Here is a 17,515-nt window from a genome sequence, read left to right on the forward strand (position 1 = left end):
CAAATCCCGAAAGCTTGTGGGTTTACTATCAAATAAACTGGTTGGACTTTAACCTGGTGTTGTGAGACTTCTTACCGCGTTTTCCCCAGAACATCAGCAGAGTTTCTGGATTAATAGTCTAGTGATAATACCACTAGGCTATCATCATCTTGTAGCAGAGTTATTATTTCTAGCTGTTTGTTGCAAACACATTGCTTCTTAAGGGAATGTGCCTTGCGGATCAAGGTAAATGAAGAGAACCAATCAGAAAGTTACTCATTTCTCTGCACAGTAAGCGAGCATCCTAATTAGTTTTTTGAAAGTCTTCCTTCGCTCCGTCTCAGCAGTTTTACAGGAAGTGGGCAGCCTCAAGGGTCCAATATTTTTGTCATTTAATATTCAGCCTGTCTCAGGGTGGGTTTGAAAGCTAATGAGGTAGAGAATCCTGCAGCACATTTCGTATTGGACCCAGTCTTTAAATTAATGCCTAGAGTCCACAAACTCTAACTGAGACCGAATTGAGCGATGGTAGTTATAAATGAAGCACATTCACATCAATGAAATGTCACTCAATATTATTCAATCCGGGGGCACACAATAAATCTCCTAATTGGAAAGATCTTGCACCAAGTAAATAAAATTGATTTGCTCCGCGCATTATTACATCGCTGTCGAGGCTGCTCGTACACAATAAATTACTTAGAGAAACGCTTACTTTATTTCCAGAGCGAGGTGCAGCAGTGTTTCTTGTTCTACACAGCAAGATCCCACACTGATCAGACGTCCAAGGCCGGGATTGAACCCAGGGACCCTGGCACAGCAAAATTGTGCACAGCAAGACCCCTACAAGCAGTGATGAGGGTAACAACTGTTGAGCTGCTTTTGTCGTGGTTCTGCTGGCAGAACAACTAATATTAGCCAGGTTAGCAACAGAACTCAAATCAAAAGGAAATACTCCGGGTGCTGGAATCTGAAACTGAAACAAAAAATGCTGGAAACCCTCAGCAGGTCCGACAGCGTCTGTGGACAGAGAATAGAGTCATTTTGAGTCTGGATGACCCTTTGTCAGGGCTGAAAATGAAGAAAATAGGTCGTCTAGCCTCAATGTTGGCTCTACTCTCTCTCTGTAGATGCTATCTGACCTGCTGAGATTTTCCAGCATTTTCTGTTCTTGTTGCAGCGAAGGAACCATTTGCTCTTCTGCACATTGTACCACGGAATGTGTTCTCTGAGTAACCAGATGGCTCATTCACAAGGTTTTAATACCACATCCATAAGGAAAGAAACACTCTATGTAACACTGGCTTTTTGGCCTGGATCTGAATGATGTGTTTTGGGCCTGTTGGAGAATTTCAAACCTCCAACCCTCAGATTTGTAGGTGGAAATGTTACATAGTGAGGCAGAAGACAAAATCTCACACTCAAATGAAAAGAAACTTGTGCCTAAATGGTGATTTATACGTCTGAGGACAGTTACAAAGCACCTCCATGGCAAATGAATTAATTTTGAAATGTAATGATCACTGATGTTTTGTTGGCAACTCATGGGGGGGGGAACGTTGCGCAGTGCAGGGGTAGTTTGCACAGAAGGGTGGATTCACATATTTGCTGCTTTCTACCGTGCTATTTGGTGGCATTCACCTCCCTTGACCCTGTCATCCCTGCCTCCTACTGCAGCCAATGGCACAGAATGAATGGCAGTCCCAGATCTCGCTGGGATCTCGATATTGAGACCCATGAGTTGGGATGAAACTTGCTGCTGCGCAGACAGAAGAACAATGCATCTTTGATGTCCAGTCACTTTACAAATATTATGGTGTCCCTTCAGTCAACCACTTTGGTTGATTTTGAACTCCACCCACCCAAAAAGATCCTCCCCCCACCTGACAGGATCTCGCTAACTGATTAACTATGTAGTTGGGGTCACGTTTCTGCCACCCCCCCCCCCAACCCCCAGAGGTTAATGTGAAGTCAAACTTTCCTCAATGAAATTGTTTCTTTTTATTGCAACCTGGACTGAGGGAAGGGTACATGTAGGAGCTCTGGCCCTGAAGGAGAACTTTAGTTTGGACAAATTAATCCACATCGGGCTGTTGTGGTGACATCAAACCTTGGAGTTCCTTTTTTTTGTTCCCTCTGAGCATTGTCCCAAACAACTGTGCGATTCTGGAATTTCCTGCAGCCTGGATACAACCCCATTATTGGGATAGGTTCCCCTTTGTAGCATTGGTATCACTCTCATCCCCGAAACCCAAGGTTCTGGGTTCAAATCCCACCTCCAGAGCTTGAGCACAAATAATTAAAGGCTGACACTCCGGGAGTACTGCACTGACAGAGGTGCTTACTCTCCTCCAGATGGGATATTAAATTGAGGCCACATGTCTACTTGGTCAGGTGAATGTTTTGATTTGATTTGATTTATTATTGTCACATGTATTAGTATACAGTGAAAAGTATTGTTTCTTGTGCACTACACAGACAAAGCATACCGTTCATAAAGAAGGAAAGGAGAGAGTGCGGAGTGTGGTGTTACCGTCACAGCTAGGCTGTAGAGAAAGATCAACTTAATGAAAGGTAGGTCCATTCAAAAGTCTGACAGTAGCAGGGAAGAAGCTGTTCTTGAGTCAGTTGATATGTGACCTCAGACTTTTGTATCTTTTTCCCGACAGAAGACGGTGGAAGAGAGAATGTAGGTGCTGTTTTGTAGAAAAACAGGGGAGTTATCCCTGGTATCCAGGCTAATATCCCTCAAAATACATCACAGAAATAAAACAGATGGTCTGGTCATTATCATGTTAAGTCTGGGTGGGGTTGCCAACTCTGATTTAATATTACAATGACCTTAAGGAGGCCTATGAGGTTGCCTCTCAGAGTATGAGCTCCCTGATTGAGGTAATGATTGCCAATGCCTTCTGGGCACTGCAAGGACTGGGATGCATTATTGGCCCCTTTAATCACATTTTGATTTGATCTTTTAAGTTTCTTTTCCACTTTGTTTTGGGTAGTTCCCTTCCTTTTGGGAGCTGCTTCCTTTAATTTGTCCCCTTGTTAATTTGATTTGGTTCATTTGGTTGGCCAGAAAGATTGGGTAGGCAATCATTACCAATCAGAGATTCAACTGTATATATTGAGAAGTGTCAGGGCTACTGGTGCTCTGGATTCTAACTTTGTACCTGAAGCACTCTGAGAAGTGGAGTTGAATTTGTGAACAAAGGGAACCTGACCTCTGAGGAGTTATTTCATATGTATTCCTGGAGGTCTCATCTCATGACTTGCCCTCAAGCTCCAGCCATAGTCAGTCAACACATCCATCCTTGGCCTTCTTATGTAATTAGAAATGTGATGTTAGTGTACCTTTAAGAAGTTTTTTTTAAAATCATGATCTCTGCATCTCTCACCCCATGCATCCCGGACATACTCTCTTCCACCTTCTTACGTCAAGAATAAAGATATGAGAAGTCTGAAGTCATGTAAAAACTGACACAAGAACAGCTTCCTCCCTGCTGCTGTCAGACTTTTGAATAGGCTTACCTTGCATTAAGTTGATCTCTCTCTACACCCTAGCTATGACTGTAACACAACAGCCTGCACCCTCTCCTTTCAAAGAACAAAGAAAATTACAGCCCACCAACCCTGCACTCACCATGCTGCCCGACTGAACTAAAACAACCTACCCTTCCAGGGACCATATCCCTCTATTCCCATCCTATTCATGTATTTGTCAAAATGCCCCTTAAAACTCACTGAGATCTGCTTCCACTACTGGGGGAGGTAGTGAGTTTCAGGCACCCACCATCCTTTGCCTCATGCATCTCCTTTAAACCTTGTCCCTCACACCTTAAAACTATGCCCCATAGTAATTGAGTCTTCCACCCTGGGGAAAAAGCTTCTGACTATTCACTGTGTCTGTGCCCCTCATAATCTTGTAGACTTCTATCCTTCTCCTCATGTACCCCCCTGATAAAGGAGCAGCACTCCCAAAGTTTGTGATTCCAAATAAACCTGTTAACCTGGTGTTGTGAGATTTCTTACTGTGCCCATCCCAGTCCAAAGCTGGCATCTCCACCTCATACTCAATGAACAGCAAGCTATGCGAGGAACAATACTTTTCAGCGGACCAATACATGTGACAATAATAATTCAAGTGAATGCAATTTAATGTGACAATAACTCAGTGCTTCTATAGCACTGAGCTGCAATGTATAGAAGAGCTGAGTTACTGTCACATTATACTGTACATTGAGCTGCAATGTAAAGAAGAGCGTGTAAATAGGGCCCACTCCAGTGTGATAGAGTGAGCAGGGAGATGCTATTCTGCTCACTAAAGCTACTGAGTCACCCACAGGCTCATTGGGTGGTTGCTAAGGTACAACAGGGGCCCCTGCAACAGCAGAGGTGGAGCCTTGTTACGGGAAGTGATGTGGTATTGACGGAGAAAACCACTTTACCCCCCACTCCAAAGAGGAAGGATGTAAAAATAATTGAAGTGCATTTAAAGGCAAGTTTTCGGAGCGGTGTTTCCGCGTGTGGCCAGTGAGTGAACTTGAGTGAGTGCAGCAGAGAGGTGGCCAGGAGCAGCAGCAGGGGTAAGAGGCAGCACATCTGGCAACTGCGCGGACTTTCCGGAGCCTTGGATGTTTTCTAAAGGTTTTAATCCAGTTTAATGAAGTTTTTTTTCTTTAAAAAAAATATCGCTGTTGCTGCAAATATCCGATTCTCTGTCTGGCTTCTTCTTAAAACAGAAAGTTCCTTGGCCACATCTGTAATTAACATAAGGGAAAGTCTATCTGACGATCAGGCTAATTTCAAACAGTGACTCGGGATCTCCTGAAATAGACAGGTTTGTACCTGCTAAGAATGACGTGGGCTGCGCCAAATACTTATTGTAACCAGACCTGGCAGGGAGAGAGAGGGGAGTGGGAGAGGGAGGGGAATGGAAGTGTGTTGGGGGGTGGGGAGGGAGGGAGAGTGACTGTGTGTGTGGGGAGGGGGAGAGAGAGAGAGAGAGTGAGGGGAGTGGGGGTGTGTGTGAGGGGGGAGAGAGAGAGTGAGGGGAGTGGGGGTGTGTGTGAGGGGGGAGAGAGAGAGAGAGTGAGGGGAGTGGGGGTGTGTGTGAGGGGAGAGAGAGAGAGTGAGGGGAGTGGGGGTGTGTGTGAGGGGGGAGAGAGAGAGAGAGTGAGGGGAGTGGGGGTGTGTGTGAGGGGGGAGAGAGAGTGAGGGTGAGGGGAGTGTGTGTGTGTGTGAGAGGGGGGAGAGAGAGAGGGTGAGGGGAGTGTGTGTGTGTGTGAGAGGGGGGAGAGAGAGAGAGTGAGGGGAGTGGGGGTGTGTGTGAGGGGGGAGAGAGAGTGAGGGTGAGGGGAGTGTGAGCATGTGGGAGGGAGGAAGAGTGAGGGGAGTGTGCGTGTGTGTGAGGGAGGGAGAGTGAGGGGAGTGTGCGTGTGTGGGAGGGAGGGAGAGTGAGGGGAGTGTGTGTGTGTGGGAGGGAGGGAGAGTGAGGGGAGTGTGCGTGTGTGGGAGGGAGGGAGAGTGAGGGGAGTGTGCGTGTGTGTAAGAGGGAGGGAGGGAGAGTGAGGGGAGTGTGTGTGTGTGGGAGGGAGGGAGAGTGAGGGAAGTGTGCGTGTGTGTGAGAGGGAGAGTGAGGGGAGTGCGTGTGTGTGAGGGAGGGAGAGTGAGGGAAGTGTGCGAGGGAGGGAGGGAGAGTGAGGGGAGTGTGCGTGTGAGGGAGGGAGAGTGAGGGGAGTGAGGGAGGGAGGGAGAGTGAGGGGAGTGTGCGTGTGAGGGAGGGAGGGAGAGTGAGGGGAGTGTGCGTGTGAGGGAGGGAGGGAGAGTGAGGGGAGTGTGCGTGTGAGGGAGGGAGAGTGAGGGGAGTGAGGGAGGGAGGGAGAGTGAGGGGAGTGTGCGTGTGAGGGAGGGAGGGAGAGTGAGGGGAGTGTGCGTGTGAGGGAGGGAGGGAGAGTGAGGGGAGTGTGCGTGTGAGGGAGGGAGAGTGAGGGGAGTGTGCGTGTGTGGTAGGGAGGGAGAGTGAGGGGAGTGTGCGTGTGAGGGAGGGAGGGAGAGTGAGGGGAGTGTGTGTGTGTGGGAGGGAGGGAGAGTGAGGGGAGTGTGTGTGTGTGTGAGGGAGGGAGAGTGAGGGGAGTGTGTGTGAGGGAAGGAGGGAGAGTGAGGGGAGTGTGCGTGTGTGTGAGGGAGGGAGAGTGAGGGGAGTGTGCGTGTGTGTGAGGGAGGGAGAGTGAGGGGAGTGTGCGTGTGAGGGAGGGAGGGAGAGTGAGGGGAGTGTGCGTGTGAGGGAGGGAGGGAGAGTGAGGGGAGTGTGCGTGTGTGTGAGGGAGGGAGAGTGAGGGGAGTGTGCGTGTGTGTGAGGGAGGGAGAGTGAGGGGAGTGTGCGTGTGAGGGAGGGAGGGAGAGTGAGGGGAGTGTGCGTGTGTGTGAGGGAGGGAGAGTGAGGGGAGTGTGCGTGTGTGTGAGGGAGGGAGAGTGAGGGGAGTGTGCGTGTGAGGGAGGGAGGGAGAGTGAGGGGAGTGTGCGTGTGAGGGAGGGAGGGAGAGTGAGGGGAGTGTGCGTGTGTGTGAGGGAGGGAGAGTGAGGGGAGTGTGCGTGTGTGTGAGGGAGGGAGAGTGAGGGGAGTGTGCGTGTGTGTGAGAGGGAGAGTGAGGGGAGTGTGCGTGTGTGAGGGAGGGAGAGTGAGGGGAGTGTGCGAGGGAGGGAGGGAGAGTGAGGGGAGTGTGCGTGTGAGGGAGGGAGAGTGAGGGGAGTGTGCGTGTGAGGGAGGGAGAGTGAGGGGAGTGTGCGAGGGAGGGAGGGAAAGTGAGGGGAGTGTGCGTGTGAGGGAGGGAAAGTGAGGGGAGTGTGCGTGTGAGGGAGGGAGAGTGAGGGGAGTGTGCGTGTGAGGGAGGGAGGGAGAGTGAGGGGAGTGTGCGTGTGTGTGAGGGAGGGAGAGTGAGGGGAGTGTGCGTGTGTGTGAGAGGGAGAGAGGGGAGTGCGTGTGTGTGAGAGGGAGAGAGGGGAGTGCGTGTGTGTGAGGGAGGGAGAGTGAGGGAAGTGTGCGTGTGTGTGAGGGAAGTGTGCGTGTGTGTGAGGGAGGGAGAGTGAGGGGAATGTGTGTGTGGGAGGGAGGGAGAGTGAGGGGAGTGTGTGTGTGTGGGAGGGAGGGAGAGTGAGGGGAGTGTGTGTGTGTGTGAGGGAGGGAGAGTGAGGGAAGTGTGCGTGTGTGTGAGGGAAGTGTGCGTGTGTGTGAGGGAGGGAGAGTGAGGGGAATGTGTGTGTGGGAGGGAGGGAGAGTGAGGGGAGTGTGTGTGTGTGGGAGGGAGGGAGAGTGAGGGGAGTGTGTGTGTGTGGGAGGGAGGGAGAGTGAGGGGAGTGTGTGTGTGTGGGAGGGAGGGAGAGTGAGGGGAGTGTGTGTGTGTGGGAGGGAGGGAGAGTGAGGGGAGTGTGTGTGTGTGTGAGGGAGGGAGAGTGAGGGGAGTGTGTGTGCGTGTGAGGGAGGGAGAGTGAGGGGAGTGTGCGTGTGAGGGAGGGAGGGAGAGTGAGGGGAGTGTGTGAGGGAGGGAGAGTGAGGGGAGTGTGTGAGGGAGGGAGGGAGAGTGAGGGGAGTGTGCGAGGGAGGGAGGGAGAGTGAGGGGAGTGTGCGAGGGAGGGAGGGAGAGTGAGGGGAGTGTGCGAGGGAGGGAGGGAGAGTGAGGGGAGTGTGCGAGGGAGGGAGAGTGAGGGGAGTGTGCGAGGGAGGGAGAGTGAGGGGAGTGTGCGAGGGAGGGAGAGTGAGGGGAGTGTGCGAGGGAGAGTGAGGGGAGTGTGCGAGGGAGAGAGGGAGAGTGAGGGGAGTGTGCGAGGGAGAGAGGGAGAGTGAGGGGAGTGTGCGAGGGAGAGAGGGAGAGTGAGGGGAGTGTGCGAGGGAGAGAGGGAGAGTGAGGGGAGTGTGCGAGGGAGAGAGGGAGAGTGAGGGGAGTGTGCGTGTGAGGGAGGGAGGGAGAGTGAAGGGAGTGTGCGTGTGAGGGAGGGAGAGTGAGGGGAGTGTGCGAGGGAGGGAGGGAGAGTGAGGGGAGTGTGCGAGGGAGGGAGGGGAGAGTGAGGGGAGTGAGGGAGGGAGGGAGAGTGAGGGGAGTGTGTGGGGGTGGGAGGGTGAGTGAGGGGAGTGTGTGGGGGAGGGAGGGGGGGGTGAGTGAGGGGAGTGTGTGTGCGTGTGGGAGGGGGGGTGAGTGAGGGGAGTGTGTGGGGGTGGGAGGGTGAGTGAGGGGAGTGTGTGCGCGTGGGGGTAGGAGGAAGAGGGGAGTGTGTTATTTCACTACAGTGTTCAGTTTGGTCCTCTTGCCCCCCCAGTTGTCAGTCTCTGGGCAGAGCAGTGGCACACACGGTTCACAGCTCATTGCCCTCTGCCCTCACGTTACCTCTGTGTTTTGCTGCAGTTTAGTACCAATATCCTGGGTCATTCTCTCACCCAGCTGAGAGGTGACTGCACAGTGGGTACCTTGATCCTGCTTCTTGTACATTCTGTCTCTGCTTTATATTTTATTTCCCCGCACCAAAATGATGGGGGCGTGTTTCAGTATTTCTCCGTAAGTTGCCACATTGCTAAATCTGTGGCAAGTGGGTGTCAGGTCAACTCCCTGATGACACACTCCCTGATCATTTTGGGATGACTGCACTTGTCCCAAAGATGTGGCATGCTCGAAATGTCTGCAATATTGGGCCAACCATCCATTATTGTGTTTACAGAGGAAGATGTGAATTTGGCTCCTTCTTAATACAAACAGTTCTGTGCTTTGCGCCCCTGTAATAAAGTGATTATCTATGTGGGAGTTTGTAACCTGGTTTGATGTGAACAGTTATTCCCTGATTTTATTTATTATTTTCACGTGTATTGGGATACAGTGTAAAGTATTGTTTCTTGCGCTCTACAGACAGAGCATACCATTCATAGAGTACATAGGGGAGAACGGAAAGGAGAGCGTGCAGAATGTAGTGTTACAGTCATAGAGAAAGATCAGCTTAATGTAAGATAGATCTATTCAAAAGTCTGATGGTAGCAGGGAAGAAGCTGTTCTTGAGTCAGTTGGTACATGAACTCAAACTTTTGTATCTTTTTCCCGATGGATGAAGATGAGAGAGAGAATGTCTGGGGTGTGTGGGGTCCTTGATTATGCTGGCTGCTTTTCCGAGGCAGCAGGACGTGTAGATGGAGTCAGTGGATGGGAGGCTGGTTTGTGTGATGGACTGGGCTACATTCACCAGCCTTTGTAGTTCCTGGCAGTCTTGGTCAGAGCAGGAGCCCATACCAAGCTGTGATACATCCGGAAAGGATGCTTTCTGTGGTGCATCTGAAAAGATTAGTAAGAGTCATGTAGCTGATATGCCAAATTTCCTGTAATGCCTTGGGCTGGGGAACACCATTAAAGATCCCACTGAAGTGATGCCCCTGGCCGCGGCGTCTGGCGCGGTGCGGGCCCCTGGCCGCGGCGGCTAAGGGGTTGGTGACAGCTGGTTTGTAGGAAACATCTTTTTATGATAATCCAACCATGATAACTATTGGCCAGCGTGGTTTATCCACTGGTTCTCAATACACTACAGTGAGCACAGTGGGAACACATTCATTCAGATAGTTATTAAACATACTGTGGATCTCTGGCTGTGGATGAATGAGAACATTTTTGTTCCTGTTGCTGGTTTAGCTGCGACTGTGTCACAACAGGTAAGCAGCCTGTTATTCCTCATTAACAGCCTTGCACCACGCCACGTGATCTGCTTAAATTATTTATTAATAATTGCCCTCCCACATTGACACTAACCAGCCCGACCCATACGTGCCACCGATACCACTCCTGGGGGAAGCTGGAGTACATGTTCCGAATAATTCTGGATTAAAATCCATGTCTACTTATTTTCTCTCCCTTCCAAAGAGCAGTAAGGTTGCATTAAGAGTAGATGGGCACAGATGCTCGGGCACTGACTGATGGAGTTTCCTTTTTAAAGGTTATTGGGCTGTGGGGAAGGCTGCATCAATTGTCTGTCCTGAATTGCCATGAGAAGGTGTTGGTCAGCGGCTGGTAGAGATTTTATTCTGAAAATCGAGTGACACAGGCCGCGCGTTGGCACAGTGCGTTATAGCACTGCTGTCTCACAGCGCCAGGAACCCGAGTTCAATTCTGGCCTCGGGGGTGTGTGTGTGTGTGTGTGTGTGTGTGTGTGTGTGTGTGTGTGTGTGGAGTTTGCACATTCTCCCTGTGTCTGCGTGGGTTTCCTCCGGGTGCTCTGGTTTCCTCCCACACTCCACAGATGTGCAGATTAGGTGGATTGTCCATACTAAGTTGCCCCTTGGTGTCGGAGGGTAAATACATGGGGTTACAAGGATAGGGCCTGGGTGAGATTGTGGTCGGTACAGACTCGATGGGCTGAATGGCCGTCTTCTGCACTATAGGATTCTATGACTTGTGGTGTCACCTCCCGAACTTTGAGACAGCTAACCAGTATGGGAGGGTGGCAACTTTCCTTGGTCGTTTTTGGCTGTCAGCTCACACATGAATGATTTGTTGGATTCCTTTTTGCATGGGAGTGTTATTGGAGCTGGTTAGGGAAAGAAATGCACCTGATCCCCTTACGTGTGAGGCCTCAACAACATTTTTTAGTGTTGAGTTGCTGGTGACTGTCACCCCTCCACGACAACTTGTGTCTTGAAGATGACTAATGTGCCCTGAAGATGGGGAGACGGGCAGGGGCTGCCAGTAAGTGGCGATTGCAATTATTGTTCAGTTATGTTAACACTCATCTCCCAGGCTTCAGGGGATGGTTTCTAATTTTATTTTAATCAATATCTGAAACACAACGGATGTGACGAGGTATAATTTCTATCTTGCTATCGTTGGGCTCTTAGTCAAATTCCACCATGTTACTCTATCCAATATCCAAGTCCACTCTGCCAGTCTGGAGCTGCCTTCCTGTTAACTGGAATGTGATGTTAGTCTTTTCTTACCTTGTGCTTCTTCAGCCCCTAATTGCAATCTTGTCAGCTCCACACCAGAATGCTGCTGCCAGGGTGGCACAGTGGTTAGCCTCTCACAACCAGGGACCCGGGTTTGATTCCCGGCCTGGGTCACTGTCTTTGCGGAGTCTGCACATTCTCCCCATGTCTGCGTGGGTTTCCTCCGGGTGCTCTGGTTTCCCCCCACACTCCAAAGATGTGGAGGTTAGGTGCATTGGCCATGCTAAATTCTCCCGCAGTGTACCTGAACAGGTGCCGGAATGTGACGATTAGGGGATTTTCACAGTAACTTCATTGCGGTGTTAATGTAAGCCTACTTGTGACTAATAAGTAAACTTTTACTTTACTTTATTTCTCGATTTGTGCACTCTCTTGTAGTAGCACAGTGGTTAGCGTTGCGGCTTCACAGCGCCAGGGACCCAGGTTCAATTCTCAACTTGGGTCAATGTCTGTGCAGAGTCTGCACATTTTCCCCATGTCTGCATGGGTTTCCTCCCACAATCTGAAGGATGTGCTGGTTAGGTGCATTGGTCGTGCTAAATTCTCCCCCGGTGTACCCGAACAGGTGCTGGAATGTGGCAAGTAGGGGATTTTCATAGTAACTTCATTGCAATGTTAATGTCAGCCTATTTGTGATGAATAAATAAATAAACATAAACTCTTTCACCCATACGGAAACTGAAGACTGCAACCCTTTCCCTGCTGGAGGATCTCCCATTGGCTGCCAGTTTTGAGAGCCTGTCCTCTGACCCCTCATTCAATGCTGAGCATGCCCGCTGGTCACTAGTTGGTCAGTCCTGAGAGTGGCTGTCTGTCAGGTGATTGTTCCTCCCATGGTGTGGGGGATGGGGATGGTGACCTACATTTGACGCTGGCTTCCTGGCCTCACATGGGAAATCCAGAGTTTACATTTTGCAAATTACTGGGCAACTGTCACCGAAGTTTCGGGTGAGTGATTGGGCCAGCTGAGTTTCACATCCTGAGTGCTCTCTCTGTAGAAGCGCTGGCTTGTTCAAACAGTCTTTAGGTTGTGGGTGCTGCAGGCAGCAATATTCACTTTATTATGGCAGCCACAGCGTATCTGAATATCAGGTGAAGCTGGTGGGAGAATTTTATCCTCTCTCTGGAACAATGAGGCTGTGTCTCTAAATCTTATCTTGCCCAGTGCAGTTTTTTTACACATCCTGGCAAATAGTTGTATTGGTGACCAGGAATATCAGGAAACTAGGGGTTATCTTTTGCTAAATGATGGTGCTGCTGTACAAATATTTTCCCACTGGGGACCCACCTGAACTGCCTTTATTCACCCGCTTATCTTTGGGAGCAAGGAGTGAAATTCATGCTGCTGTTCCGTTCAAGATAGAGAATATCTAGAATATTGACTGACCTTCCTCCAGGCCACCTAATGGTCATTAGGGCGGCACAGCGGTTAGCACTGCTGTCTCTCGGCTCCAGGGACCCAGGTTCGATACTAGCCTCAGGTCTGTGTGGAGTCTGTATGTTCTCCCCTTGTCTGCATGCATTTCTTCCAGGCGCTCCAGTTTCCCCCCCCACAGTCCAAAGACGTGCAGGTTAGGTGGATTGGCCACGGTAATTTTCCCTTCATGCCCCACAATGTGTAGGTTTGGATGGGTTAGCCACGGTAAATGTTTGGGGTTATAGAGAGAGGGCCTGGGTAAAATACTCTGTCAGAGAGTTGGTGCAGACTCAAAGGGTTGAATAGCCTCTTCTGCATTGTTTGCGATTCTCGTCTTTCACAGTTGCTTTACAATAAGAATTGGTGCATGGGTGTGGTATTAACTTAATTCACTTTTATTAGGTTGCGTATGATGTTTTCTTGTCCTGTGAATAACGGGCAGCATGTTGGCTTTGGATGCAAATATCATATTTTCTAATTTTCAGCTGGGGCTGTCTTGGCAGCAGAGTTATCACTGGATCACAAGATTCTGGGTTCAGCTCCCCCTCCGGAGCTTGAGTGTTGAAACCTGCTCTGATGCTGCAGAGTCCTGGTCAATATTCATCCCTCGGTCAATGCTGCATTTACTAAAAGACAGGATTTACCTGGTTACTGTCACGTTGCTGGTTGTGTGAGCTTGCCGTGTGCTAATAGGCTGTGGTGTTTCCGACATTACAATAATGACTACAGTTCAAAAAGTACTTCATTAGCTATAAGACGATTTGAAACACCTGGCATGAAGAAAGCCACTGTATTTGCCAGAATTTAAAGTTTTTTTTATCCATTTGTGGGACCTGGGCATCACCGGCTGGCCAGCCCATCCCTAGTTGCCCTTGTACAGAGGTCAGTTGAGAGTCAGTCACATTGCTGTGGCTCTGGAGTTGCATGTAGGCCAGACCAGGTAAGAATGGCAGATTTCCTTCCCTAAAGGGACATAAGTGAAGCGAATGGGTTTTACTGACAATGGTTTCATGGGCATCAGTAGATTCCAGATACTTTTTATTGAATTCAAATTCCACCATCTGCTGTGGCAGGATTTGAACCCAGGTCCCCAGAATATTAACTGAGTGATTAATAGTCTATTAATCTGGATTAATAATCTAGCAATACTACCACTAGGCTATCACCTCCCCTCCTTCAAAGTAACTTTGAATGGAATATTGAAAATCAATTCTACTTAACCAAGCCATCTCTTTAGGTGAAGCTAAATCTTTTGCTGGATTCCTGACGTTGCTATTCCACCCTGGTTGGCGAAAGCTGTGATGTGGTTGAACTGGGTTGGGGCAGCCCCTGCTTCCTGTAACATGAATCACTGTTTTACAAGTTCCTGACTTGTTCTCCTACCCTAATTAATCCCCTCTGATCATTCTCACACCGTCCTGTCCACCCTGAGCTGTTGGGGTTCTACAAGATGGTGATTTCTGCCCCCCCACTCCCACCCCCACCACTGCTAAAGCTGTCCTGTTGACGCCAGAGTCTCGATAATGACTCACAGCATAACCTCTCAAGTGCATTTTCCATGACAGACCAAGCAAAATCTCTGCTTTGATCATTTGTCTGGATGTTTGGAGACTTCAAGGAAGAAGAAAAAACTCCTCTGTCTCATTCGCCTGAGCAAGGAGACGTGTTTTAGATTCAAGTGGCTGCTGTTTAGTAACAATGAGACCAATTGTGGAGAATCTTGACTGCAGTGAAAAGAAGATTAACTCTAGGAATCAAAGCAGATTTGTCTAGGGATTTATATGTGTGGCACAGTGGTGAGCATTGCTGCCTCATAGCGCCTGGGAACCAGGTTTGATTCCCGGCTTGGGTCACTGTCTGTGCAGACTCTGCACGTTCTTCCCATGTCTGTGTGCTTTTCCTCAGAGTACTCCAGTTTCCCCCCTCGGTTAGGTGGATTGGCCATGCTGAATTCTCCCTCGGTGATTTTCACAGTAACTTCATTGCAGCGTTAATGTAAGTGTACTTGTGACACTAATAAATAAAATAATGTTGCCCCTGTTGTGATTTTGGAGTGCACCAACAGGTGAGGAGCTCCTTTGGATGTGAAGTCACTGCCAGACTTCTGGCAATGTGGCATCCAATTAGCATGCAGCAAACTCCCACAAACACGTCCACCTGCTGATGTTGACCAAAGGATAAACATTGGACAAGATGCCAGCGAAACCCTCATGATCGTCTTCAAAACAATGCCAGAGAAGATGTTCTGCCCACCTGAGAGGGCAGACGTTTAGCATGTTCCCAGAAAGCTGGCACCTCTGACAGTACAACAACTCGTGCTGCATTGGAGTCCCAATCTTGATTTATAAAAGTTTATTTATTATTGTCACAAGTAGGCTTACATTAACACTGCAATGAAGTTACTGTGAAAATCCTCTAGTCACCACATTCCAGCACCTGTTCAGGTACACAGAGGGAATTCAGCATTGCCTCTCTCCAGCACACCTTTCAGACTGTGGGAGGAAACTGGAGCACCAGGAGGAAACCCACGCAGATCCTGGGAGAACGTGCAGACTCCATGCAGACAGTGACCCAAGCCAGGAATCGAACCCAGGTGCTTGGCACTGTCAGGCAGCAGTGTTAGCCACCGTGCCCCTCCAGTTATGCCACCCGATTAATTCCTGTGGAATGGGAATTTAATTAATGTACCCAATCGTCCTCTCCATCCGCACAACACTAATTCCATTAATGAGCAACTCTCTACCTTAAGTGTGTACAGTGCACATAATTTCTCTCCAAAATATTGGCTTGAAAATGCCGCTTCAAGGAAACAAACAGTTGGTTTGATGCCCGCGTTAGCTGCAGCACTTTTCAGTATGGTTTGTACAGACCAGCGTTACAGTCACCATGCGGTCAGTAGCAGGGAATGTAGCAAAGCCATATGCCCTTGAGCGAGCTGAGTTTGATCCTGAAAAGGCCAAATGCCTCCCTCACTTCAACGCGATGATCGGTGACAGTAGCTGCTTCAGGTGTTTGGCACTCATTGATTCAGTGAAATTTCTCCTGCTGATGCCACACCCTTGGTGTGGATCCAAAAATAATATCGAAGAAAATAAGAATTAGGGCAGAGAGAGAAAGGAACAACGTGCATTTATGTGGTGCTTTTAGCATGGATAATGTATGTCTGTGTTCAACAATCACTTTAGCTGTGTTCAGTTACTTTCAAAGTCTAATCTGAAGCTACTTTATTTTTATTCATCTGTGGGACATGGGCATCGCTGGCTGGCAGTATTTATTGCCCATCCCTAGTTGCCCGAGGGCAGTTGAGTCAATAACATTGCTATTGCTCGGGAGTCACAAGTAGGCCAGACCAAGTAAAGATGGCAGATTTCCTTCCCTAAAGGACATTAGCAAACCAGATGGGTTTTTTTTTGACAATGGAAAGGTCCAATCAGTAGATTCTTAATTCCAGATACTGAATTCAAATTCCACCCTCTACCATGGCGGGATTGGAACCCGGGTCTCCAGAACATTAGCTGAGTTTCTGAAGTTACAGTCTAGCGATAATACCACCAGGTCTGTTTCTTTAAACCAGCTTTGATCAGGTTTAGGGTCTTTTCAAAACAGGCCGAGGCTTCTTGTGGAGACTGGGCCACTTTTGCTGTCGTCGTAAATAAACAGAGTTCCAGGAGGAGGGGCCTTGCTTCTAATCATTGCTTCTTGTACAGTTTTTAATGGAAACTATACTGTATGGAGATTTTTTTTCCCCAACTTTGCACACAGGCCTTGGGCTAATGTATTTGTCGTGTCTGAAGGCTGCACCATTATCAGCTGTTTATTTTGCCCGTCAGTTGAACATTTCGAGCTCCACACAATGACTCATGCTATATCCTGTTAGAATGTTTTCTTTCAGAAGAAGCAAGTCCTTGGACTGAATCCACACCTTTTATCTCTCATCTCAACTTTGCGATTCTGTACATTGATTTGGAGATATTGCTTTGCCGTAGCAACCCAGTGTGGAACCTTGGCCTGTATGGTGGACGCAAAATGAACGTTTCTTTTAAAATTAACACCCACTGTCGCCTTTTATTTCTGTGGGAAGACCATCTTCCCATAAAAGGAGATGCAGGAAGCAGTTGGTACTTCAATATCAGAGCCACAATTAATCGCTGGCTTCCTTTGTTTTTGCTTTGGGTTTGCAGGCTGGATGAAAATGGCTCCATAACTTTGGGGATTATTTCACTTTCAGGTTTTTTTTAAAGTGGAAAGGGGAGGGATGAAAAGAAGAGGTTTTCGGGTATTAACTTCACTGTCCTCCTATTTTCGTTCCAGGTCTTTTGTCGCCAAGTCTGGTTATTGTCCAAGAGCCTTCCAGTACTGATCAGGTAATTCTATTCATCCTCAGTTTTCCCTCTGGTATCTGTGAATTGATTTGGTTGTTTTGTTTGCCATAGCAACATGAGTGGAATGGCACTTCTTATAAGAAGTTATTGGGTGACGTGACATTTTGCTTTTAGACAGAAAGACCAAACTCCTGGAAAGCAATTTTGAGCTGATGGATTTTTTTCCTTTGAAATTGTACCCATTTACTCTAAGTTTATTAGTGTCACAAGTAGGCTTACATTAACACTGCAATGAAGTTACTGTGAAAACCCCCTAGCTGCCACGCTCCGGCACCTGTTCAGGTACACAGAGGGAGAATTTAGCATGGCCAATGCACCTAACTGGCACACGTTTCAGACTGTGGAAGGAAATCCATGCAGGCTCGGGGCGACTGTGGTGAATCACAGACAGTGACCCAAGCCGGGAATTGAACCCGGGTTCCTGCCGCTGTGAGGCAGCAGTGCTAACCACTGTGCCACCCAGAACCAGAATCTCTACAGCCTACACTAATTTTTTAAAAAGAGAGGCTTGCGTTTCTAAGGCACTTTTCATAACCACTGGATAATCCTGAAGTTTTTTGCAGCCAATGAAGTATTTTTGGAATGTAATCACTTTTGGAATGCAGGAAATGTGGCAGCTAATTTTGCGAATAGCAAGCTTCCACTAACAGGCAAGTGGTAACGCCTAATTTTTCGGGATTTGGGATGAATATTGGCCAAGACACTGGGGCTAACACCTTTGCATTTATTTCAAATAATACCCTGGGATTCCTTACATTCAGTGAGAAG

The 17,515-nt window shown here is 48.7% G+C and overlaps 1 protein-coding gene across 6 annotated transcripts in view; it reads left to right on the top strand.

Annotated features, from left to right (window-relative positions):
- The first annotated feature begins 4,429 nt into the window (after window positions 1-4,429).
- Window positions 4,430-17,515, top strand: part of rab27a (RAB27A, member RAS oncogene family) — a 127,330-nt gene continuing 114,244 nt past the window's right edge. For 2 of the 6 annotated variants that reach the window (XM_080214027.1, XM_080214028.1), the window contains exons 1-2: window positions 4,430-4,565; window positions 16,677-16,729. The gene's annotated coding sequence lies outside the window, so the exon portion shown is untranslated. Of the gene's footprint in view, window positions 4,566-4,732; window positions 4,820-16,676; window positions 16,730-17,515 lie in introns of those variants that run through there. The other 4 variants (XM_080214030.1, XM_080214033.1, XM_080214032.1 and 1 more) reach the window with 4 other exon arrangements.

This window comes from Carcharhinus amblyrhynchos, chromosome 28 (genome assembly GCF_965287045.1).
Source record: "Carcharhinus amblyrhynchos chromosome 28, sCarAmb.v2.hapA, whole genome shotgun sequence".
Lineage (NCBI taxonomy): Eukaryota > Metazoa > Chordata > Chondrichthyes > Carcharhiniformes > Carcharhinidae > Carcharhinus > Carcharhinus amblyrhynchos.